We start from the raw sequence: 20,254 nt of genomic DNA, 5'->3' as shown, positions 1-20,254 counted from the left end.
TTGGGATTTTGGGGTGTCTCAAAGCTTCCCTTCTCCCCGGATGTTTAGTCTCTGGATTCCCCAGGGCTGAATGTCGGGTTCTGCTGAGCACATTTCCTCTCCTTGCTTGCTGTAAGTTTTAATGGTCAAAGTACTATTTTAATCTACAATTTCTGATTGTAACAAAAGCTCCCTTTTTATTAAAGTGTTAAGATTTTACATTATGTTGCGACAACTCTTTATCCATCCAAAAGTGAGAAAGGACAGCCTGTAAAGATCCGGAGTCGCAAAAAATATCAAGATCTTAAAGTGCATAAGCCGAAATAGCTCAGTTGGGAGAGCGTTAGACTGAAGATCTACAGGTCCCTGGTTCGATCCTGGGTTTCGGCAGGTACTACTTTTCTAATAACTATGAATCGTGTCCCAGAATAATCTAAATTCTTTGGGATTTTGGGGTGTCTCAAAGCTTCCCTTCTCCCCGGATGTTTAGTCACTGGATTCCCCAGGGCTGAATGTCGGGTTCCGCTGAGCACATTTCCTCTCCTTGCTTGCTGTACGTTTTAATGGTCAAAGTACTATTTTAATCTACAATTTCTGATTGTAACAAAAGCTCCCTTTTTATTAAAGTGTTACGATTTTACATTATGTTGCGGCAACTCTTTATCCATCCAAAAGTGAGAAAGGACAGCCTGTAAAGATCCGGAGTCGCAAAAAATATCAAGATCTAAAGTGCATAAGCCGAAATAGCTCAGTTGGGAGAGCGTTAGACTGAAGATCTAAAGGTCCCTGGTTCAATCCCGGGTTTCGGCAGGTACTACTTTTCTTATAACTATGAATCGTGTCACAGAATAATCTAAATTCTTTGGGATTTTGGGGTGTCTCAAAGCTTCCCTTCTCCCCGGATGTTTAGTCTCTGGATTCCCCAGGGCTGAATGTCGGGTTCCGCTGAGCACATTTCCTCTCCTTGCTTGCTGTAAGTTTTAATGGTCAAAGTACTATTTTAATCTACAATTTCTGATTGTAACAAAAGCTCCCTTTTTATTAAAGTGTTACGATTTTACATTATGTTGCGACAACTCTTTATCCATACAAAAGTGAGAAAGGACAGCCTGTAAAGATCCGGAGTCGAAAAAAATATCAAGATCTTAAAGTGCATAAGCCGAAATAGCTCAGATGGGAGAGCGTTAGACTGAAGATCTAAAGGTCCCTGGTTCGATCCCGGGTTTCAGCAGGTACTACTTTTCTAATAACTATGAATCGTGTCCCAGAATAATCTAAATTCTTTGGGATTTTGGGGTGTCTCAAAGCTTCCCTTCTCCCCGGATGTTTAGTCACTGGATTCCCCAGGGCTGAATGTCGGGTTCCGCTGAGCACATTTCCTCTCCTTGCTTGCTGTACGTTTTAATGGTCAAAGTACTATTTTAATCTACAATTTCTGATTGTAACAAAAGCTCCCTTTTTATTAAAGTGTTACGATTTTACATTATGTTGCGGCAACTCTTTATCCATCCAAAAGTGAGAAAGGACAGCCTGTAAAGATCCGGAGTCGCAAAAAATATCAAGATCTAAAGTGCATAAGCCGAAATAGCTCAGTTGGGAGAGCGTTAGACTGAAGATCTAAAGGTCCCTGGTTCAATCCCGGGTTTCGGCAGGTACTACTTTTCTTATAACTATGAATCGTGTCACAGAATAATCTAAATTCTTTGGGATTTTGGGGTGTCTCAAAGCTTCCCTTCTCCCCGGATGTTTAGTCTCTGGATTCCCCAGGGCTGAATGTCGGGTTCCGCTGAGCACATTTCCTCTCCTTGCTTGCTGTAAGTTTTAATGGTCAAAGTACTATTTTAATCTACAATTTCTGATTGTAACAAAAGCTCCCTTTTTATTAAAGTGTTACGATTTTACATTATGTTGCGGCAACTCTTTATCCATCCAAAAGTGAGAAAGGACAGCCTGTAAAGATCCGGAGTCGCAAAAAATATCAAGATCTAAAGTGCATAAGCCGAAATAGCTCAGTTGGGAGAGCGTTAGACTGAAGATCTACAGGTCCCTGGTTCGATCCTGGGTTTCGGCAGGTACTACTTTTCTAATAACTATGAATCGTGTCCCAGAATAATCTAAATTCTTTGGGATTTTGGGGTGTCTCAAAGCTTCCCTTCTCCCCGGATGTTTAGTCACTGGATTCCCCAGGGCTGAATGTCGGGTTCCGCTGAGCACATTTCCTCTCCTTGCTTGCTGTACGTTTTAATGGTCAAAGTACTATTTTAATCTACAATTTCTGATTGTAACAAAAGCTCCCTTTTTATTAAAGTGTTACGATTTTACATTATGTTGCGGCAACTCTTTATCCATCCAAAAGTGAGAAAGGACAGCCTGTAAAGATCCGGAGTCGCAAAAAATATCAAGATCTAAAGTGCATAAGCCGAAATAGCTCAGTTGGGAGAGCGTTAGACTGAAGATCTAAAGGTCCCTGGTTCAATCCCGGGTTTCGGCAGGTACTACTTTTCTTATAACTATGAATAGTGTCACAGAATAATCTAAATTCTTTGGGATTTTGGGGTGTCTCAAAGCTTCCCTTCTCCCCGGATGTTTAGTCTCTGGATTCCCCAGGGCTGAATGTCGGGTTCTGCTGAGCACATTTCCTCTCCTTGCTTGCTGTAAGTTTTAATGGTCAAAGTACTATTTTAATCTACAATTTCTGATTGTAACAAAAGCTCCCTTTTTATTAAAGTGTTAAGATTTTACATTATGTTGCGACAACTCTTTATCCATCCAAAAGTGAGAAAGGACAGCCTGTAAAGATCCGGAGTCGCAAAAAATATCAAGATCTTAAAGTGCATAAGCCGAAATAGCTCAGTTGGGAGAGCGTTAGACTGAAGATCTACAGGTCCCTGGTTCGATCCTGGGTTTCGGCAGGTACTACTTTTCTAATAACTATGAATCGTGTCCCAGAATAATCTAAATTCTTTGGGATTTTGGGGTGTCTCAAAGCTTCCCTTCTCCCCGGATGTTTAGTCACTGGATTCCCCAGGGCTGAATGTCGGGTTCCGCTGAGCACATTTCCTCTCCTTGCTTGCTGTACGTTTTAATGGTCAAAGTACTATTTTAATCTACAATTTCTGATTGTAACAAAAGCTCCCTTTTTATTAAAGTGTTACGATTTTACATTATGTTGCGGCAACTCTTTATCCATCCAAAAGTGAGAAAGGACAGCCTGTAAAGATCCGGAGTCGCAAAAAATATCAAGATCTAAAGTGCATAAGCCGAAATAGCTCAGTTGGGAGAGCGTTAGACTAAAGGTCCCTGGTTCAATCCCGGGTTTCGGCAGGTACTACTTTTCTTATAACTATGAATCGTGTCACAGAATAATCTAAATTCTTTGGGATTTTGGGGTGTCTCAAAGCTTCCCTTCTCCCCGGATGTTTAGTCTCTGGATTCCCCAGGGCTGAATGTCGGGTTCCGCTGAGCACATTTCCTCTCCTTGCTTGCTGTACGTTTTAATGGTCAAAGTACTATTTTAATCTACAATTTCTGATTGTAACAAAAGCTCCCTTTTTATTAAAGTGTTACGATTTTACATTATGTTGCGGCAACTCTTTATCCATCCAAAAGTGAGAAAGGACAGCCTGTAAAGATCCGGAGTCGCAAAAAATATCAAGATCTAAAGTGCATAAGCCGAAATAGCTCAGTTGGGAGAGCGTTAGACTGAAGATCTAAAGGTCCCTGGTTCAATCCCGGGTTTCGGCAGGTACTACTTTTCTTATAACTATGAATAGTGTCACAGAATAATCTAAATTCTTTGGGATTTTGGGGTGTCTCAAAGCTTCCCTTCTCCCCGGATGTTTAGTCTCTGGATTCCCCAGGGCTGAATGTCGGGTTCTGCTGAGCACATTTCCTCTCCTTGCTTGCTGTAAGTTTTAATGGTCAAAGTACTATTTTAATCTACAATTTCTGATTGTAACAAAAGCTCCCTTTTTATTAAAGTGTTAAGATTTTACATTATGTTGCGACAACTCTTTATCCATCCAAAAGTGAGAAAGGACAGCCTGTAAAGATCCGGAGTCGCAAAAAATATCAAGATCTTAAAGTGCATAAGCCGAAATAGCTCAGTTGGGAGAGCGTTAGACTGAAGATCTACAGGTCCCTGGTTCGATCCTGGGTTTCGGCAGGTACTACTTTTCTAATAACTATGAATCGTGTCCCAGAATAATCTAAATTCTTTGGGATTTTGGGGTGTCTCAAAGCTTCCCTTCTCCCCGGATGTTTAGTCACTGGATTCCCCAGGGCTGAATGTCGGGTTCCGCTGAGCACATTTCCTCTCCTTGCTTGCTGTACGTTTTAATGGTCAAAGTACTATTTTAATCTACAATTTCTGATTGTAACAAAAGCTCCCTTTTTATTAAAGTGTTACGATTTTACATTATGTTGCGGCAACTCTTTATCCATCCAAAAGTGAGAAAGGACAGCCTGTAAAGATCCGGAGTCGCAAAAAATATCAAGATCTAAAGTGCATAAGCCGAAATAGCTCAGTTGGGAGAGCGTTAGACTGAAGATCTAAAGGTCCCTGGTTCTATCCCGGGTTTCGGCAGGTACTACTTTTCTTATAACTATGAATCGTGTCACAGAATAATCTAAATTCTTTGGGATTTTGGGGTGTCTCAAAGCTTCCCTTCTCCCCGGATGTTTAGTCTCTGGATTCCCCAGGGCTGAATGTCGGGTTCCGCTGAGCACATTTCCTCTCCTTGCTTGCTGTACGTTTTAATGGTCAAAGTACTATTTTAATCTACAATTTCTGATTGTAACAAAAGCTCCCTTTTTATTAAAGTGTTACGATTTTACATTATGTTGCGGCAACTCTTTATCCATCCAAAAGTGAGAAAGGACAGCCTGTAAAGATCCGGAGTCGCAAAAAATATCAAGATCTAAAGTGCATAAGCCGAAATAGCTCAGTTGGGAGAGCGTTAGACTGAAGATCTAAAGGTCCCTGGTTCAATCCCGGGTTTCGGCAGGTACTACTTTTCTTATAACTATGAATAGTGTCACAGAATAATCTAAATTCTTTGGGATTTTGGGGTGTCTCAAAGCTTCCCTTCTCCCCGGATGTTTAGTCTCTGGATTCCCCAGGGCTGAATGTCGGGTTCTGCTGAGCACATTTCCTCTCCTTGCTTGCTGTAAGTTTTAATGGTCAAAGTACTATTTTAATCTACAATTTCTGATTGTAACAAAAGCTCCCTTTTTATTAAAGTGTTAAGATTTTACATTATGTTGCGACAACTCTTTATCCATCCAAAAGTGAGAAAGGACAGCCTGTAAAGATCCGGAGTCGCAAAAAATATCAAGATCTAAAGTGCATAAGCCGAAATAGCTCAGTTGGGAGAGCGTTAGACTGAAGATCTAAAGGTCCCTGGTTCAATCCCGGGTTTCGGCAGGTACTACTTTTCTTATAACTATGAATCGTGTCACAGAATAATCTAAATTCTTTGGGATTTTGGGGTGTCTCAAAGCTTCCCTTCTCCCCGGATGTTTAGTCTCTGGATTCCCCAGGGCTGAATGTCGGGTTCCGCTGAGCACATTTCCTCTCCTTGCTTGCTGTAAGTTTTAATGGTCAAAGTACTATTTTAATCTACAATTTCTGATTGTAACAAAAGCTCCCTTTTTATTAAAGTGTTACGATTTTACATTATGTTGCGGCAACTCTTTATCCATCCAAAAGTGAGAAAGGACAGCCTGTAAAGATCCGGAGTCGCAAAAAATATCAAGATCTAAAGTGCATAAGCCGAAATAGCTCAGTTGGGAGAGCGTTAGACTGAAGATCTAAAGGTCCCTGGTTCGATCCTGGGTTTCGGCAGGTACTACTTTTCTTATAACTATGAATAGTGTCACAGAATAATCTAAATTCTTTGGGATTTTGGGGTGTCTCAAAGCTTCCCTTCTCCCCGGATGTTTAGTCTCTGGATTCCCCAGGGCTGAATGTCGGGTTCCGCTGAGCACATTTCCTCTCCTTGCTTGCTGTAAGTTTTAATGGTCAAAGTACTATTTTAACCTACAATTTCTGATTGTAACAAAAGCTCCCTTTTTATTAAAGTGTTACGATTTTACATTATGTTGCGACAACTCTTTATCCATCCAAAAGTGAGAAAGGACAGCCTGTAAAGATCCGGAGTCGCAAAAAATATCAAGATCTTAAAGTGCATAAGCCGAAATAGCTCAGTTGGGAGAGCGTTAGACTGAAGATCTAAAGGTCCCTGGTTCGATCCCGGGTTTCGGCAGGTACTACTTTTCTAATAACTATGAATCGTGTCCCAGAATAATCTAAATTCTTTGGGATTTTGGGGTGTCTCAAAGCTTCCCTTCTCCCCGGATGTTTAGTCACTGGATTCCCCAGGGCTGAATGTCGGGTTCTGCTGAGCACATTTCCTCTCCTTGCTTGCTGTAAGTTTTAATGGTCAAAGTACTATTTTAATCTACAATTTCTGATTGTAACAAAAGCTCCCTTTTTATTAAAGTGTTAAGATTTTACATTATGTTGCGACAACTCTTTATCCATCCAAAAGTGAGAAAGGACAGCCTGTAAAGATCCGGAGTCGCAAAAAATATCAAGATCTTAAAGTGCATAAGCCGAAATAGCTCAGTTGGGAGAGCGTTAGACTGAAGATCTACAGGTCCCTGGTTCGATCCTGGGTTTCAGCAGGTACTACTTTTCTAATAACTATGAATCGTGTCCCAGAATAATCTAAATTCTTTGGGATTTTGGGGTGTCTCAAAGCTTCCCTTCTCCCCGGATGTTTAGTCACTGGATTCCCCAGGGCTGAATGTCGGGTTCCGCTGAGCACATTTCCTCTCCTTGCTTGCTGTACGTTTTAATGGTCAAAGTACTATTTTAATCTACAATTTCTGATTGTAACAAAAGCTCCCTTTTTATTAAAGTGTTACGATTTTACATTATGTTGCGGCAACTCTTTATCCATCCAAAAGTGAGAAAGGACAGCCTGTAAAGATCCGGAGTCGCAAAAAATATCAAGATCTAAAGTGCATAAGCCGAAATAGCTCAGTTGGGAGAGCGTTAGACTGAAGATCTAAAGGTCCCTGGTTCAATCCCGGGTTTCGGCAGGTACTACTTTTCTTATAACTATGAATCGTGTCACAGAATAATCTAAATTCTTTGGGATTTTGGGGTGTCTCAAAGCTTCCCTTCTCCCCGGATGTTTAGTCTCTGGATTCCCCAGGGCTGAATGTCGGGTTCCGCTGAGCACATTTCCTCTCCTTGCTTGCTGTAAGTTTTAATGGTCAAAGTACTATTTTAATCTACAATTTCTGATTGTAACAAAAGCTCCCTTTTTATTAAAGTGTTAAGATTTTACATTATGTTGCGACAACTCTTTATCCATCCAAAAGTGAGAAAGGACAGCCTGTAAAGATCCGGAGTCGCAAAAAATATCAAGATCTTAAAGTGCATAAGCCGAAATAGCTCAGTTGGGAGAGCGTTAGACTGAAGATCTACAGGTCCCTGGTTCGATCCTGGGTTTCAGCAGGTACTACTTTTCTAATAACTATGAATCGTGTCCCAGAATAATCTAAATTCTTTGGGATTTTGGGGTGTCTCAAAGCTTCCCTTCTCCCCGGATGTTTAGTCACTGGATTCCCCAGGGCTGAATGTCGGGTTCCGCTGAGCACATTTCCTCTCCTTGCTTGCTGTACGTTTTAATGGTCAAAGTACTATTTTAATCTACAATTTCTGATTGTAACAAAAGCTCCCTTTTTATTAAAGTGTTACGATTTTACATTATGTTGCGGCAACTCTTTATCCATCCAAAAGTGAGAAAGGACAGCCTGTAAAGATCCGGAGTCGCAAAAAATATCAAGATCTAAAGTGCATAAGCCGAAATAGCTCAGTTGGGAGAGCGTTAGACTGAAGATCTAAAGGTCCCTGGTTCAATCCCGGGTTTCGGCAGGTACTACTTTTCTTATAACTATGAATCGTGTCACAGAATAATCTAAATTCTTTGGGATTTTGGGGTGTCTCAAAGCTTCCCTTCTCCCCGGATGTTTAGTCTCTGGATTCCCCAGGGCTGAATGTCGGGTTCCGCTGAGCACATTTCCTCTCCTTGCTTGCTGTAAGTTTTAATGGTCAAAGTACTATTTTAATCTACAATTTCTGATTGTAACAAAAGCTCCCTTTTTATTAAAGTGTTACGATTTTACATTATGTTGCGGCAACTCTTTATCCATCCAAAAGTGAGAAAGGACAGCCTGTAAAGATCCGGAGTCGCAAAAAATATCAAGATCTAAAGTGCATAAGCCGAAATAGCTCAGTTGGGAGAGCATTAGACTGAAGATCTAAAGGTCCCTGGTTCGATCCTGGGTTTCGGCAGGTACTACTTTTCTTATAACTATGAATCGTGTCCCAGAATAATCTAAATTCTTTGGGATTTTGGGGTGTCTCAAAGCTTCCCTTCTCCCCGGATGTTTAGTCTCTGGATTCCCCAGGGCTGAATGTCGGGTTCCGCTGAGCACATTTCCTCTCCTTGCTTGCTGTACGTTTTAATGGTCAAAGTACTATTTTAATCTACAATTTCTGATTGTAACAAAAGCTCCCTTTTTATTAAAGTGTTACGATTTTACATTATGTTGCGGCAACTCTTTATCCATCCAAAAGTGAGAAAGGACAGCCTGTAAAGATCCGGAGTCGCAAAAAATATCAAGATCTAAAGTGCATAAGCCGAAATAGCTCAGTTGGGAGAGCGTTAGACTGAAGATCTAAAGGTCCCTGGTTCAATCCCGGGTTTCGGCAGGTACTACTTTTCTTATAACTATGAATCGTGTCACAGAATAATCTAAATTCTTTGGGATTTTGGGGTGTCTCAAAGCTTCCCTTCTCCCCGGATGTTTAGTCTCTGGATTCCCCAGGGCTGAATGTCGGGTTCCGCTGAGCACATTTCCTCTCCTTGCTTGCTGTACATTTTAATGGTCAAAGTACTATTTTAATCTACAATTTCTGATTGTAACAAAAGCTCCCTTTTTATTAAAGTGTTACGATTTTACATTATGTTGCGGCAACTCTTTATCCATCCAAAAGTGAGAAAGGACAGCCTGTAAAGATCCGGAGTCGCAAAAAATATCAAGATCTAAAGTGCATAAGCCGAAATAGCTCAGTTGGGAGAGCATTAGACTGAAGATCTAAAGGTCCCTGGTTCGATCCTGGGTTTCGGCAGGTACTACTTTTCTTATAACTATGAATAGTGTCACAGAATAATCTAAATTCTTTGGGATTTTGGGGTGTCTCAAAGCTTCCCTTCTCCCCGGATGTTTAGTCACTGGATTCCCCAGGGCTGAATGTCGGGTTCCGCTGAGCACATTTCCTCTCCTTGCTTGCTGTACATTTTAATGGTCAAAGTACTATTTTAATCTACAATTTCTGATTGTAACAAAAGCTCCCTTTTTATTAAAGTGTTACGATTTTACATTATGTTGCGGCAACTCTTTATCCATCCAAAAGTGAGAAAGGACAGCCTGTAAAGATCCGGAGTCGCAAAAAATATCAAGATCTAAAGTGCATAAGCCGAAATAGCTCAGTTGGGAGAGCGTTAGACTGAAGATCTAAAGGTCCCTGGTTCGATCCCGGGTTTCGGCAGGTACTACTTTTCTTATAACTATGAATCGTGTCACAGAATAATCTAAATTCTTTGGGATTTTGGGGTGTCTCAAAGCTTCCCTTCTCCCCGGATGTTTAGTCTCTGGATTCCCCAGGGCTGAATGTCGGGTTCCGCTGAGCACATTTCCTCTCCTTGCTTGCTGTAAGTTGTAATGGTCAAAGTACTATTTTAATCTACAATTTCTGATTGTAACAAAAGCTCCCTTTTTATTAAAGTGTTAAGATTTTACATTATGTTGCAACAACTCTTTATCCATCCAAAAGTGAGAAAGGACAGCCTGTAAAGATCCGGAGTCGCAAAAAATATCAAGATCTAAAGTGCATAAGCCGAAATAGCTCAGTTGGGAGAGCGTTAGACTGAAGATCTAAAGGTCCCTGGTTCGATCCCGGGTTTCGGCAGGTACTACTTTTCTTATAACTATGAATCGTGTCACAGAATAATCTAAATTCTTTGGGATTTTGGGGTGTCTCAAAGCTTCCCTTCTCCCCGGATGTTTAGTCTCTGGATTCCCCAGGGCTGAATGTCGGGTTCCGCTGAGCACATTTCCTCTCCTTGCTTGCTGTAAGTTTTAATGGTCAAAGTACTATTTTAATCTACAATTTCTGATTGTAACAAAAGCTCCCTTTTTATTAAAGTGTTAAGATTTTACATTATGTTGCAACAACTCTTTATCCATCCAAAAGTGAGAAAGGACAGCCTGTAAAGATCCGGAGTCGCAAAAAATATCAAGATCTAAAGTGCATAAGCCGAAATAGCTCAGTTGGGAGAGCGTTAGACTGAAGATCTAAAGGTCCCTGGTTCGATCCTGGGTTTCGGCAGGTACTACTTTTCTTATAACTATGAATAGTGTCACAGAATAATCTAAATTCTTTGGGATTTTGGGGTGTCTCAAAGCTTCCCTTCTCCCCGGATGTTTAGTCTCTGGATTCCCCAGGGCTGAATGTCGGGTTCCGCTGAGCACATTTCCTCTCCTTGCTTGCTGTAAGTTTTAATGGTCAAAGTACTATTTTAACCTACAATTTCTGATTGTAACAAAAGCTCCCTTTTTATTAAAGTGTTACGATTTTACATTATGTTGCGACAACTCTTTATCCATCCAAAAGTGAGAAAGGACAGCCTGTAAAGATCCGGAGTCGCAAAAAATATCAAGATCTTAAAGTGCATAAGCCGAAATAGCTCAGTTGGGAGAGCGTTAGACTGAAGATCTAAAGGTCCCTGGTTCGATCCCGGGTTTCGGCAGGTACTACTTTTCTAATAACTATGAATCGTGTCCCAGAATAATCTAAATTCTTTGGGATTTTGGGGTGTCTCAAAGCTTCCCTTCTCCCCGGATGTTTAGTCACTGGATTCCCCAGGGCTGAATGTCGGGTTCTGCTGAGCACATTTCCTCTCCTTGCTTGCTGTAAGTTTTAATGGTCAAAGTACTATTTTAATCTACAATTTCTGATTGTAACAAAAGCTCCCTTTTTATTAAAGTGTTAAGATTTTACATTATGTTGCGACAACTCTTTATCCATCCAAAAGTGAGAAAGGACAGCCTGTAAAGATCCGGAGTCGCAAAAAATATCAAGATCTTAAAGTGCATAAGCCGAAATAGCTCAGTTGGGAGAGCGTTAGACTGAAGATCTACAGGTCCCTGGTTCAATCCTGGGTTTCGGCAGGTACTACTTTTCTTATAACTATGAATCGTGTCACAGAATAATCTAAATTCTTTGGGATTTTGGGGTGTCTCAAAGCTTCCCTTCTCCCCGGATGTTTAGTCTCTGGATTCCCCAGGGCTGAATGTCGGGTTCCGCTGAGCACATTTCCTCTCCTTGCTTGCTGTAAGTTTTAATGGTCAAAGTACTATTTTAATCTACAATTTCTGATTGTAACAAAAGCTCCCTTTTTATTAAAGTGTTACGATTTTACATTATGTTGCGGCAACTCTTTATCCATCCAAAAGTGAGAAAGGACAGCCTGTAAAGATCCGGAGTCGCAAAAAATATCAAGATCTAAAGTGCATAAGCCGAAATAGCTCAGTTGGGAGAGCGTTAGACTGAAGATCTAAAGGTCCCTGGTTCGATCCTGGGTTTCGGCAGGTACTACTTTTCTTATAACTATGAATAGTGTCACAGAATAATCTAAATTCTTTGGGATTTTGGGGTGTCTCAAAGCTTCCCTTCTCCCCGGATGTTTAGTCTCTGGATTCCCCAGGGCTGAATGTCGGGTTCCGCTGAGCACATTTCCTCTCCTTGCTTGCTGTAAGTTTTAATGGTCAAAGTACTATTTTAACCTACAATTTCTGATTGTAACAAAAGCTCCCTTTTTATTAAAGTGTTACGATTTTACATTATGTTGCGACAACTCTTTATCCATCCAAAAGTGAGAAAGGACAGCCTGTAAAGATCCGGAGTCGCAAAAAATATCAAGATCTTAAAGTGCATAAGCTGAAATAGCTCAGTTGGGAGAGCGTTAGACTGAAGATCTAAAGGTCCCTGGTTCGATCCCGGGTTTCGGCAGGTACTACTTTTCTAATAACTATGAATCGTGTCCCAGAATAATCTAAATTCTTTGGGATTTTGGGGTGTCTCAAAGCTTCCCTTCTCCCCGGATGTTTAGTCACTGGATTCCCCAGGGCTGAATGTCGGGTTCCGCTGAGCACATTTCCTCTCCTTGCTTGCTGTACATTTTAATGGTCAAAGTACTATTTTAATCTACAATTTCTGATTGTAACAAAAGCTCCCTTTTTATTAAAGTGTTACGATTTTACATTATGTTGCGGCAACTCTTTATCCATCCAAAAGTGAGAAAGGACAGCCTGTAAAGATCCGGAGTCGCAAAAAATATCAAGATCTAAAGTGCATAAGCCGAAATAGCTCAGTTGGGAGAGCGTTAGACTGAAGATCTAAAGGTCCCTGGTTCGATCCCGGGTTTCGGCAGGTACTACTTTTCTTATAACTATGAATCGTGTCACAGAATAATCTAAATTCTTTGGGATTTTGGGGTGTCTCAAAGCTTCCCTTCTCCCCGGATGTTTAGTCTCTGGATTCCCCAGGGCTGAATGTCGGGTTCCGCTGAGCACATTTCCTCTCCTTGCTTGCTGTAAGTTTTAATGGTCAAAGTACTATTTTAACCTACAATTTCTGATTGTAACAAAAGCTCCCTTTTTATTAAAGTGTTAAGATTTTACATTATGTTGCGACAACTCTTTATCCATCCAAAAGTGAGAAAGGACAGCCTGTAAAGATCCGGAGTCGCAAAAAATATCAAGATCTTAAAGTGCATAAGCCGAAATAGCTCAGTTTGGAGAGCGTTAGACTGAAGATCTAAAGGTCCGTGGTTCGATCCCGGGTTTCGGCAGGTACTACTTTTCTAATAACTATGAATCGTGTCCCAGAATAATCTAAATTCTTTGGGATTTTGGGGTGTCTCAAAGCTTCCCTTCTCCCCGGATGTTTAGTCACTGGATTCCCCAGGGCTGAATGTCGAGTTCCGCTGAGCACATTTCCTCTCCTTGCTTGCTGTACATTTTAATGGTCAAAGTACTATTTTAATCTACAATTTCTGATTGTAACAAAAGCTCCCTTTTTATTAAAGTGTTACGATTTTACATTATGTTGCGGCAACTCTTTATCCATCCAAAAGTGAGAAAGGACAGCCTGTAAAGATCCGGAGTCGCAAAAAATATCAAGATCTAAAGTGCATAAGCCGAAATAGCTCAGTTGGGAGAGCGTTAGACTGAAGATCTAAAGGTCCCTGGTTCGATCCCGGGTTTCGGCAGGTACTACTTTTCTTATAACTATGAATCGTGTCACAGAATAATCTAAATTCTTTGGGATTTTGGGGTGTCTCAAAGCTTCCCTTCTCCCCGGATGTTTAGTCTCTGGATTCCCCAGGGCTGAATGTCGGGTTCCGCTGAGCACATTTCCTCTCCTTGCTTGCTGTAAGTTTTAATGGTCAAAGTACTATTTTAATCTACAATTTCTGATTGTAACAAAAGCTCCCTTTTTATTAAAGTGTTAAGATTTTACATTATGTTGCAACAACTCTTTATCCATCCAAAAGTGAGAAAGGACAGCCTGTAAAGATCCGGAGTCGCAAAAAATATCAAGATCTAAAGTGCATAAGCCGAAATAGCTCAGTTGGGAGAGCGTTAGACTGAAGATCTAAAGGTCCCTGGTTCGGTCCCGGGTTTCGGCAGGTACTACTTTTCTTATAACTATGAATCGTGTCACAGAATAATCTAAATTCTTTGGGATTTTGGGGTGTCTCAAAGCTTCCCTTCTCCCCGGATGTTTAGTCTCTGGATTCCCCAGGGCTGAATGTCGGGTTCCGCTGAGCACATTTCCTCTCCTTGCTTGCTGTAAGTTTTAATGGTCAAAGTACTATTTTAATCTACAATTTCTGATTGTAACAAAAGCTCCCTTTTTATTAAAGTGTTACGATTTTACATTATGTTGCGACAACTCTTTATCCATCCAAAAGTGAGAAAGGACAGCCTGTAAAGATCCAGAGTCGCAAAAAATATCAAGATCTTAAAGTGCATATGCCGAAATAGCTCAGTTGGGAGAGCGTTAGACTGAAGATCTAAAGGTCCCTGGTTCGATCCCGGGTTTCGGCAGGTACTACTTTTCTAATAACTATGAATCGTGTCCCAGAATAATCTAAATTCTTTGGGATTTTGGGGTGTCTCAAAGCTTCCCTTCTCCCCGGATGTTTACTCTCTGGATTCCCCAGGGCTGAATGTCGGGTTCCGCTGAGCACATTTCCTCTCCTTGCTTGCTGTACGTTTTAATGGTCAAAGTACTATTTTAATCTACAATTTCTGATTGTAACAAAAGCTCCCTTTTTATTAAAGTGTTACGATTTTACATTATGTTGCGGCAACTCTTTATCCATCCAAAAGTGAGAAAGGACAGCCTGTAAAGATCCGGAGTCGCAAAAAATATCAAGATCTAAAGTGCATAAGCCGAAATAGCTCAGTTGGGAGAGCGTTAGACTGAAGATCTAAAGGTCCCTGGTTCGATCCCGGGTTTCGGCAGGTACTACTTTTCTTATAACTATGAATCGTGTCACAGAATAATCTAAATTCTTTGGGATTTTGGGGTGTCTCAAAGCTTCCCTTCTCCCCGGATGTTTAGTCTCTTGATTCCCCAGGGCTGAATGTCGGGTTCCGCTGAGCACATTTCCTCTCCTTGCTTGCTGTAAGTTTTAATGGTCAAAGTACTATTTTAATCTACAATTTCTGATTGTAACAAAAGCTCCCTTTTTATTAAAGTGTTACGATTTTACATTATGTTGCGACAACTCTTTATCCATCCAAAAGTGAGAAAGGACAGCCTGTAAAGATCCGGAGTCGCAAAAAATTTTGGGGTGTCTCAAAGCTTCCCTTCTCCCCGGATGTTTAGTCTCTGGATTCCCCAGGGCTGAATGTCGGGTTCCGCTGAGCACATTTCCTCTCCTTGCTTGCTGTAAGTTTTAATGGTCAAAGTACTATTTTAATCTACAATTTCTGATTGTAACAAAAGCTCCCTTTTTATTAAAGTGTTAAGATTTTACATTATGTTGCGACAACTCTTTATCCATCCAAAAGTGAGAAAGGACAGCCTGTAAAGATCCGGAGTCGCAAAAAATATCAAGGTCTTAAAGTGCATAAGTCGAAATAGCTCAGTTGGGAGAGCGTTAGACTGAAGATCTAAAGGTCCCTGGTTTGATCCCGGGTTTCGGCAGGTACTACTTTTCTTATAACTATGAATCGTGTCCCAGAATAATCTAAATTCTTTGGGATTTTGGGGTGTCTCAAAGCTTCCCTTCTCCCCGGATGTTTAGTCTCTGGATTCCCCAGGGCTGAATGTCGGGTTCCGCTGAGCACATTTCCTCTCCTTGCTTGCTGTAAGTTTTAATGGTCAAAGTACTATTTTAATCTACAATTTCTGATTGTAACAAAAGCTCCCTTTTTATTAAAGTGTTACGATTTTACATTATGTTGCGACAACTCTTTATCCATCCAAAAGTGAGAAAGGACAGCCTGTAAAGATCCGGAGTCGCAAAAAATATCAAGATCTTAAAGTGCATATGCCGAAATAGCTCAGTTGGGAGAGCGTTAGACTGAAGATCTAAAGGTCCCTGGTTCGATCCCGGGTTTCGGCAGGTACTACTTTTCTAATAACTATGAATCGTGTCCCAGAATAATCTAAATTCTTTGGGATTTTGGGGTGTCTCAAAGCTTCCCTTCTCCCCGGATGTTTAGTCTCTGGATTCCCCAGGGCTGAATGTCGGGTTCCGCTGAGCACATTTCCTCTCCTTGCTTGCTGTAAGTTTTAATGGTCAAAGTACTATTTTAATCTACAATTTCTGATTGTAACAAAAGCTCCCTTTTTATTAAAGTGTTACGATTTTACATTATGTTGCGACAACTCTTTATCCATCCAAAAGTGAGAAAGGACAGCCTGTAAAGATCCGGAGTCGCAAAAAATTTTGGGGTGTCTCAAAGCTTCCCTTCTCCCCGGATGTTTAGTCTCTGGATTCCCCAGGGCTGAATGTCGGGTTCCGCTGAGCACATTTCCTCTCCTTGCTTGCTGTAAGTTTTAATGGTCAAAGTACTATTTTAATCTACAATTTCTGATTGTAACAAAAGTTCCCTTTTTATTAAAGTGTTAAGATTTTACATTATGTTGCGACAACTCTTTATCCATCCAAAAGTGAGAAAGGACAGCCTGTAAAGATCCGGAGTCGCAAAAAATATCAAGGTCTTAAAGTGCATAAGCCGAAATAGCTCAGTTGGGAGAGCGTTAGACTGAAGATCTAAAGGTCCCTGGTTCGATCCCGGGTTTCGGCAGGTACTACTTTTCTTATAACTATGAATCGTGTCCCAGAATAATCTAAATTCTTTGGGATTTTGGGGTGTCTCAAAGCTTCCCTTCTCCCCGTATGTTTAGTCACTGGATTCCCCAGGGCTGAGTGTCGGGTTCCGCTGAGCACATTTCCTCTCCTTGCTTGCTGTAAGTTTTAATGGTCAAAGTACTATTTTAATCTACAATTTCTGATTGTAACAAAAGCTCCCTTTTTATTAAAGTGTTACGATTTTACATTATGTTGCGGCAACTCTTTATCCATCCAAAAGTGAGAAAGGACAGCCTGTAAAGATCCGGAGTCGCAAAAAATATCAAGATCTAAAGTGCATAAGCCGAAATAGCTCAGTTGGGAGAGCGTTAGACTGAAGATCTAAAGGTCCCTGGTTCGATCCCCGGTTTTGGCAGGTACTACTTTTCTTATAACTATGAATCGTGTCACAGAATAATCTAAATTCTTTGGGATTTTGGGGTGTCTCAAAGCTTCCCTTCTCCCCGGATGTTTAGTCTCTGGATTCCCCAGGGCTGAATGTCGGGTTCCGCTGAGCACATTTCCTCTCCTTGCTTGCTGTAAGTTTTAATGGTCAAAGTACTATTTTAATCTACAATTTCTGATTGTAACAAAAGCTCCCTTTTTATTAAAGTGTTACGATTTTACATTATGTTGCGACAACTCTTTATCCATCCAAAAGTGAGAAAGGACAGCCTGTAAAGATCCGGAGTCGCAAAAAATATCAAGATCTAAAGTGCATAAGCCGAAATAGCTCAGTTGGGAGAGCGTTAGACTGAAGATCTAAAGGTCCCTGGTTCGATCCCGGGTTTCGGCAGGTACTACTTTTCTTATAACTATGAATCGTGTCCCAGAATAATCTAAATTCTTTGGGATTTTGGGGTGTCTCAAAGCTTCCCTTCTCCCCGGATGTTTAGTGACTGGATTCCCCAGGGCTGAATGTCGGGTTCCGCTGAGCACATTTCCTCTCCTTGCTTGCTGTAAGTTTTAATGGTCAAAGTACTATTTTAATCTACAATTTCTGATTGTAACAAAAGCTCCCTTTTTATTAAAGTGTTACGATTTTACATTATGTTGCGACAACTCTTTATCCATCCAAAAGTGAGAAAGGACAGCCTGTAAAGATCCGGAGTCGCAAAAAATTTTGGGGTGTCTCAAAGCTTCCCTTCTCCCCGGATGTTTAGTCTCTGGATTCCCCAGGGCTGAATGTCGGGTTCCGCTGAGCACATTTCCTCTCCTTGCTTGCTGTAAGTTTTAATGGTCAAAGTACTATTTTAATCTACAATTTCTGATTGTAACAAAAGTTCCCTTTTTATTAAAGTGTTAAGATTTTACATTATGTTGCGACAACTCTTTATCCATCCAAAAGTGAGAAAGGACAGCCTGTAAAGATCCGGAGTCGCAAAAAATATCAAGGTCTTAAAGTGCATAAGCCGAAATAGCTCAGTTGGGAGAGCGTTAGACTGAAGATCTAAAGGTCCCTGGTTCGATCCCGGGTTTCGGCAGGTACTACTTTTCTTATAACTATGAATCGTGTCCCAGAATAATCTAAATTCTTTGGGATTTTGGGGTGTCTCAAAGCTTCCCTTCTCCCCGTATGTTTAGTCACTGGATTCCCCAGGGCTGAGTGTCGGGTTCCGCTGAGCACATTTCCTCTCCTTGCTTGCTGTAAGTTTTAATGGTCAAAGTACTATTTTAATCTACAATTTCTGATTGTAACAAAAGCTCCCTTTTTATTAAAGTGTTACGATTTTACATTATGTTGCGGCAACTCTTTATCCATCCAAAAGTGAGAAAGGACAGCCTGTAAAGATCCGGAGTCGCAAAAAATATCAAGATCTAAAGTGCATAAGCCGAAATAGCTCAGTTGGGAGAGCGTTAGACTGAAGATCTAAAGGTCCCTGGTTCGATCCCCGGTTTTGGCAGGTACTACTTTTCTTATAACTATGAATCGTGTCACAGAATAATCTAAATTCTTTGGGATTTTGGGGTGTCTCAAAGCTTCCCTTCTCCCCGGATGTTTAGTCTCTGGATTCCCCAGGGCTGAATGTCGGGTTCCGCTGAGCACATTTCCTCTCCTTGCTTGCTGTAAGTTTTAATGGTCAAAGTACTATTTTAATCTACAATTTCTGATTGTAACAAAAGCTCCCTTTTTATTAAAGTGTTACGATTTTACATTATGTTGCGACAACTCTTTATCCATCCAAAAGTGAGAAAGGACAGCCTGTAAAGATCCGGAGTCGCAAAAAATATCAAGATCTAAAGTGCATAAGCCGAAATAGCTCAGTTGGGAGAGCGTTAGACTGAAGATCTAAAGGTCCCTGGTTCGATCCCGGGTTTCGGCAGGTACTACTTTTCTTATAACTATGAATCGTGTCCCAGAATAATCTAAATTCTTTGGGATTTTGGGGTGTCTCAAAGCTTCCCTTCTCCCCGGATGTTTAGTGACTGGATTCCCCAGGGCTGAATGTCGGGTTCCGCTGAGCACATTTCCTCTCCTTGCTTGCTGTAAGTTTTAATGGTCAAAGTACTATTTTAATCTACAATTTCTGATTGTAACAAAAGCTCCCTTTTTATTAAAGTGTTACGATTTTACATTATGTTGCGACAACTCTTTATCCATCCAAAAGTGAGAAAGGACAGCCTGTAAAGATCCGGAGTCGCAAAAAATTTTGGGGTGTCTCAAAGCTTCCCTTCTCCCCGGATGTTTAGTCTCTGGATTCCCCAGGGCTGAATGTCGGGTTCCGCTGAGCACATTTCCTCTCCTTGCTTGCTGTAAGTTTTAATGGTCAAAGTACTATTTTAATCTACAATTTCTGATTGTAACAAAAGCTCCCTTTTTATTAAAGTGTTAAGATTTTACATTATGTTGCGACAACTCTTTATCCATCCAAAAGTGAGAAAGGACAGCCTGTAAAGATCCGGAGTCGCAAAAAATATCAAGGTCTTAAAGTGCATAAGCCGAAATAGCTCAGTTGGGAGAGCGTTAGACTGAAGATCTAAAGGTCCCAGGTTCGATCCCGGGTTTCGGCAGGTACTACTTTTCTTATAACTATGAATCGTGTCCCAGAATAATCTAAATTCTTTGGGATTTTGGGGTGTCTCAAAGCTTCCCTTCTCCCCGTATGTTTAGTCACTGGATTCCCCAGGGCTGAGTGTCGGGTTCCGCTGAGCACATTTCCTCTCCTTGCTTGCTGTAAGTTTTAATGGTCAAAGTACTATTTTAATCTACAATTTCTGATTGTAACAAAAGCTCCCTTTTTATTAAAGTGTTACGATTTTACATTATGTTGCGGCAACTCTTTATCCATCCAAAAGTGAGAAAGGACAGCCTGTAAAGATCCGGAGTCGCAAAAAATATCAAGATCTAAAGTGCATAAGCCGAAATAGCTCAGTTGGGAGAGCGTTAGACTGAAGATCTAAAGGTCCCTGGTTCGATCCCCGGTTTTGGCAGGTACTACTTTTCTTATAACTATGAATCGTGTCACAGAATAATCTAAATTCTTTGGGATTTTGGGGTGTCTCAAAGCTTCCCTTCTCCCCGGATGTTTAGTCTCTGGATTCCCCAGGGCTGAATGTCGGGTTCCGCTGAGCACATTTCCTCTCCTTGCTTGCTGTAAGTTTTAATGGTCAAAGTACTATTTTAATCTACAATTTCTGATTGTAACAAAAGCTCCCTTTTTATTAAAGTGTTACGATTTTACATTATGTTGCGACAACTCTTTATCCATCCAAAAGTGAGAAAGGACAGCCTGTAAAGATCCGGAGTCGCAAAAAATATC

General features: G+C 40.9%; 44 non-coding genes across 44 annotated transcripts; all 44 read left to right on the top strand.

The window, feature by feature from the left end:
• Positions 1-296: 296 nt before the first annotated feature.
• TRNAF-GAA (transfer RNA phenylalanine (anticodon GAA)) lies at positions 297-369 on the top strand. Its single transcript has one exon. It is a non-coding gene; the product is annotated as a tRNA-Phe (tRNA).
• A 347-nt stretch (positions 370-716) lies between these two features.
• Positions 717-789, top strand: TRNAF-GAA (transfer RNA phenylalanine (anticodon GAA)). Its single transcript has one exon. It is a non-coding gene; the product is annotated as a tRNA-Phe (tRNA).
• Positions 790-1,137: 348 nt separating this feature from the next.
• On the top strand, positions 1,138-1,210 carry TRNAF-GAA (transfer RNA phenylalanine (anticodon GAA)). The gene has a single exon. It is a non-coding gene; the product is annotated as a tRNA-Phe (tRNA).
• A 347-nt stretch (positions 1,211-1,557) lies between these two features.
• Positions 1,558-1,630, top strand: TRNAF-GAA (transfer RNA phenylalanine (anticodon GAA)). Its single transcript has one exon. It is a non-coding gene; the product is annotated as a tRNA-Phe (tRNA).
• Positions 1,631-1,977: 347 nt separating this feature from the next.
• On the top strand, positions 1,978-2,050 carry TRNAF-GAA (transfer RNA phenylalanine (anticodon GAA)). Its single transcript has one exon. It is a non-coding gene; the product is annotated as a tRNA-Phe (tRNA).
• A 347-nt stretch (positions 2,051-2,397) lies between these two features.
• On the top strand, positions 2,398-2,470 carry TRNAF-GAA (transfer RNA phenylalanine (anticodon GAA)). Its single transcript has one exon. It is a non-coding gene; the product is annotated as a tRNA-Phe (tRNA).
• A 348-nt stretch (positions 2,471-2,818) lies between these two features.
• On the top strand, positions 2,819-2,891 carry TRNAF-GAA (transfer RNA phenylalanine (anticodon GAA)). The gene has a single exon. It is a non-coding gene; the product is annotated as a tRNA-Phe (tRNA).
• A 759-nt stretch (positions 2,892-3,650) lies between these two features.
• On the top strand, positions 3,651-3,723 carry TRNAF-GAA (transfer RNA phenylalanine (anticodon GAA)). The gene has a single exon. It is a non-coding gene; the product is annotated as a tRNA-Phe (tRNA).
• A 348-nt stretch (positions 3,724-4,071) lies between these two features.
• TRNAF-GAA (transfer RNA phenylalanine (anticodon GAA)) lies at positions 4,072-4,144 on the top strand. The gene has a single exon. It is a non-coding gene; the product is annotated as a tRNA-Phe (tRNA).
• Positions 4,145-4,491: 347 nt separating this feature from the next.
• On the top strand, positions 4,492-4,564 carry TRNAF-GAA (transfer RNA phenylalanine (anticodon GAA)). Its single transcript has one exon. It is a non-coding gene; the product is annotated as a tRNA-Phe (tRNA).
• Positions 4,565-4,911: 347 nt separating this feature from the next.
• TRNAF-GAA (transfer RNA phenylalanine (anticodon GAA)) lies at positions 4,912-4,984 on the top strand. Its single transcript has one exon. It is a non-coding gene; the product is annotated as a tRNA-Phe (tRNA).
• Positions 4,985-5,331: 347 nt separating this feature from the next.
• On the top strand, positions 5,332-5,404 carry TRNAF-GAA (transfer RNA phenylalanine (anticodon GAA)). Its single transcript has one exon. It is a non-coding gene; the product is annotated as a tRNA-Phe (tRNA).
• A 347-nt stretch (positions 5,405-5,751) lies between these two features.
• Positions 5,752-5,824, top strand: TRNAF-GAA (transfer RNA phenylalanine (anticodon GAA)). Its single transcript has one exon. It is a non-coding gene; the product is annotated as a tRNA-Phe (tRNA).
• Positions 5,825-6,172: 348 nt separating this feature from the next.
• Positions 6,173-6,245, top strand: TRNAF-GAA (transfer RNA phenylalanine (anticodon GAA)). Its single transcript has one exon. It is a non-coding gene; the product is annotated as a tRNA-Phe (tRNA).
• A 348-nt stretch (positions 6,246-6,593) lies between these two features.
• Positions 6,594-6,666, top strand: TRNAF-GAA (transfer RNA phenylalanine (anticodon GAA)). Its single transcript has one exon. It is a non-coding gene; the product is annotated as a tRNA-Phe (tRNA).
• A 347-nt stretch (positions 6,667-7,013) lies between these two features.
• On the top strand, positions 7,014-7,086 carry TRNAF-GAA (transfer RNA phenylalanine (anticodon GAA)). Its single transcript has one exon. It is a non-coding gene; the product is annotated as a tRNA-Phe (tRNA).
• Positions 7,087-7,434: 348 nt separating this feature from the next.
• On the top strand, positions 7,435-7,507 carry TRNAF-GAA (transfer RNA phenylalanine (anticodon GAA)). The gene has a single exon. It is a non-coding gene; the product is annotated as a tRNA-Phe (tRNA).
• Positions 7,508-7,854: 347 nt separating this feature from the next.
• TRNAF-GAA (transfer RNA phenylalanine (anticodon GAA)) lies at positions 7,855-7,927 on the top strand. Its single transcript has one exon. It is a non-coding gene; the product is annotated as a tRNA-Phe (tRNA).
• Positions 7,928-8,274: 347 nt separating this feature from the next.
• Positions 8,275-8,347, top strand: TRNAF-GAA (transfer RNA phenylalanine (anticodon GAA)). Its single transcript has one exon. It is a non-coding gene; the product is annotated as a tRNA-Phe (tRNA).
• Positions 8,348-8,694: 347 nt separating this feature from the next.
• TRNAF-GAA (transfer RNA phenylalanine (anticodon GAA)) lies at positions 8,695-8,767 on the top strand. The gene has a single exon. It is a non-coding gene; the product is annotated as a tRNA-Phe (tRNA).
• Positions 8,768-9,114: 347 nt separating this feature from the next.
• On the top strand, positions 9,115-9,187 carry TRNAF-GAA (transfer RNA phenylalanine (anticodon GAA)). The gene has a single exon. It is a non-coding gene; the product is annotated as a tRNA-Phe (tRNA).
• A 347-nt stretch (positions 9,188-9,534) lies between these two features.
• TRNAF-GAA (transfer RNA phenylalanine (anticodon GAA)) lies at positions 9,535-9,607 on the top strand. The gene has a single exon. It is a non-coding gene; the product is annotated as a tRNA-Phe (tRNA).
• Positions 9,608-9,954: 347 nt separating this feature from the next.
• On the top strand, positions 9,955-10,027 carry TRNAF-GAA (transfer RNA phenylalanine (anticodon GAA)). The gene has a single exon. It is a non-coding gene; the product is annotated as a tRNA-Phe (tRNA).
• Positions 10,028-10,374: 347 nt separating this feature from the next.
• On the top strand, positions 10,375-10,447 carry TRNAF-GAA (transfer RNA phenylalanine (anticodon GAA)). The gene has a single exon. It is a non-coding gene; the product is annotated as a tRNA-Phe (tRNA).
• Positions 10,448-10,795: 348 nt separating this feature from the next.
• TRNAF-GAA (transfer RNA phenylalanine (anticodon GAA)) lies at positions 10,796-10,868 on the top strand. The gene has a single exon. It is a non-coding gene; the product is annotated as a tRNA-Phe (tRNA).
• A 348-nt stretch (positions 10,869-11,216) lies between these two features.
• On the top strand, positions 11,217-11,289 carry TRNAF-GAA (transfer RNA phenylalanine (anticodon GAA)). The gene has a single exon. It is a non-coding gene; the product is annotated as a tRNA-Phe (tRNA).
• A 347-nt stretch (positions 11,290-11,636) lies between these two features.
• On the top strand, positions 11,637-11,709 carry TRNAF-GAA (transfer RNA phenylalanine (anticodon GAA)). The gene has a single exon. It is a non-coding gene; the product is annotated as a tRNA-Phe (tRNA).
• Positions 11,710-12,057: 348 nt separating this feature from the next.
• On the top strand, positions 12,058-12,130 carry TRNAF-GAA (transfer RNA phenylalanine (anticodon GAA)). The gene has a single exon. It is a non-coding gene; the product is annotated as a tRNA-Phe (tRNA).
• Positions 12,131-12,477: 347 nt separating this feature from the next.
• Positions 12,478-12,550, top strand: TRNAF-GAA (transfer RNA phenylalanine (anticodon GAA)). Its single transcript has one exon. It is a non-coding gene; the product is annotated as a tRNA-Phe (tRNA).
• Positions 12,551-12,898: 348 nt separating this feature from the next.
• TRNAF-GAA (transfer RNA phenylalanine (anticodon GAA)) lies at positions 12,899-12,971 on the top strand. The gene has a single exon. It is a non-coding gene; the product is annotated as a tRNA-Phe (tRNA).
• Positions 12,972-13,318: 347 nt separating this feature from the next.
• On the top strand, positions 13,319-13,391 carry TRNAF-GAA (transfer RNA phenylalanine (anticodon GAA)). Its single transcript has one exon. It is a non-coding gene; the product is annotated as a tRNA-Phe (tRNA).
• Positions 13,392-13,738: 347 nt separating this feature from the next.
• Positions 13,739-13,811, top strand: TRNAF-GAA (transfer RNA phenylalanine (anticodon GAA)). The gene has a single exon. It is a non-coding gene; the product is annotated as a tRNA-Phe (tRNA).
• A 348-nt stretch (positions 13,812-14,159) lies between these two features.
• TRNAF-GAA (transfer RNA phenylalanine (anticodon GAA)) lies at positions 14,160-14,232 on the top strand. Its single transcript has one exon. It is a non-coding gene; the product is annotated as a tRNA-Phe (tRNA).
• Positions 14,233-14,579: 347 nt separating this feature from the next.
• Positions 14,580-14,652, top strand: TRNAF-GAA (transfer RNA phenylalanine (anticodon GAA)). The gene has a single exon. It is a non-coding gene; the product is annotated as a tRNA-Phe (tRNA).
• Positions 14,653-15,267: 615 nt separating this feature from the next.
• TRNAF-GAA (transfer RNA phenylalanine (anticodon GAA)) lies at positions 15,268-15,340 on the top strand. The gene has a single exon. It is a non-coding gene; the product is annotated as a tRNA-Phe (tRNA).
• A 348-nt stretch (positions 15,341-15,688) lies between these two features.
• On the top strand, positions 15,689-15,761 carry TRNAF-GAA (transfer RNA phenylalanine (anticodon GAA)). The gene has a single exon. It is a non-coding gene; the product is annotated as a tRNA-Phe (tRNA).
• Positions 15,762-16,376: 615 nt separating this feature from the next.
• TRNAF-GAA (transfer RNA phenylalanine (anticodon GAA)) lies at positions 16,377-16,449 on the top strand. The gene has a single exon. It is a non-coding gene; the product is annotated as a tRNA-Phe (tRNA).
• A 347-nt stretch (positions 16,450-16,796) lies between these two features.
• Positions 16,797-16,869, top strand: TRNAF-GAA (transfer RNA phenylalanine (anticodon GAA)). The gene has a single exon. It is a non-coding gene; the product is annotated as a tRNA-Phe (tRNA).
• Positions 16,870-17,216: 347 nt separating this feature from the next.
• TRNAF-GAA (transfer RNA phenylalanine (anticodon GAA)) lies at positions 17,217-17,289 on the top strand. The gene has a single exon. It is a non-coding gene; the product is annotated as a tRNA-Phe (tRNA).
• A 615-nt stretch (positions 17,290-17,904) lies between these two features.
• On the top strand, positions 17,905-17,977 carry TRNAF-GAA (transfer RNA phenylalanine (anticodon GAA)). The gene has a single exon. It is a non-coding gene; the product is annotated as a tRNA-Phe (tRNA).
• A 347-nt stretch (positions 17,978-18,324) lies between these two features.
• TRNAF-GAA (transfer RNA phenylalanine (anticodon GAA)) lies at positions 18,325-18,397 on the top strand. The gene has a single exon. It is a non-coding gene; the product is annotated as a tRNA-Phe (tRNA).
• Positions 18,398-18,744: 347 nt separating this feature from the next.
• TRNAF-GAA (transfer RNA phenylalanine (anticodon GAA)) lies at positions 18,745-18,817 on the top strand. Its single transcript has one exon. It is a non-coding gene; the product is annotated as a tRNA-Phe (tRNA).
• Positions 18,818-19,432: 615 nt separating this feature from the next.
• Positions 19,433-19,505, top strand: TRNAF-GAA (transfer RNA phenylalanine (anticodon GAA)). Its single transcript has one exon. It is a non-coding gene; the product is annotated as a tRNA-Phe (tRNA).
• Positions 19,506-19,852: 347 nt separating this feature from the next.
• On the top strand, positions 19,853-19,925 carry TRNAF-GAA (transfer RNA phenylalanine (anticodon GAA)). Its single transcript has one exon. It is a non-coding gene; the product is annotated as a tRNA-Phe (tRNA).
• The last annotated feature ends 329 nt before the right edge of the window (positions 19,926-20,254 follow it).

This window comes from Rhinoderma darwinii, unplaced genomic scaffold (assembly GCF_050947455.1).
Source record: "Rhinoderma darwinii isolate aRhiDar2 unplaced genomic scaffold, aRhiDar2.hap1 Scaffold_443, whole genome shotgun sequence".
Classification (NCBI taxonomy): Eukaryota; Metazoa; Chordata; class Amphibia; order Anura; family Rhinodermatidae; genus Rhinoderma; species Rhinoderma darwinii.
This window is presented reverse-complemented; position numbering and strand designations above follow the sequence as displayed.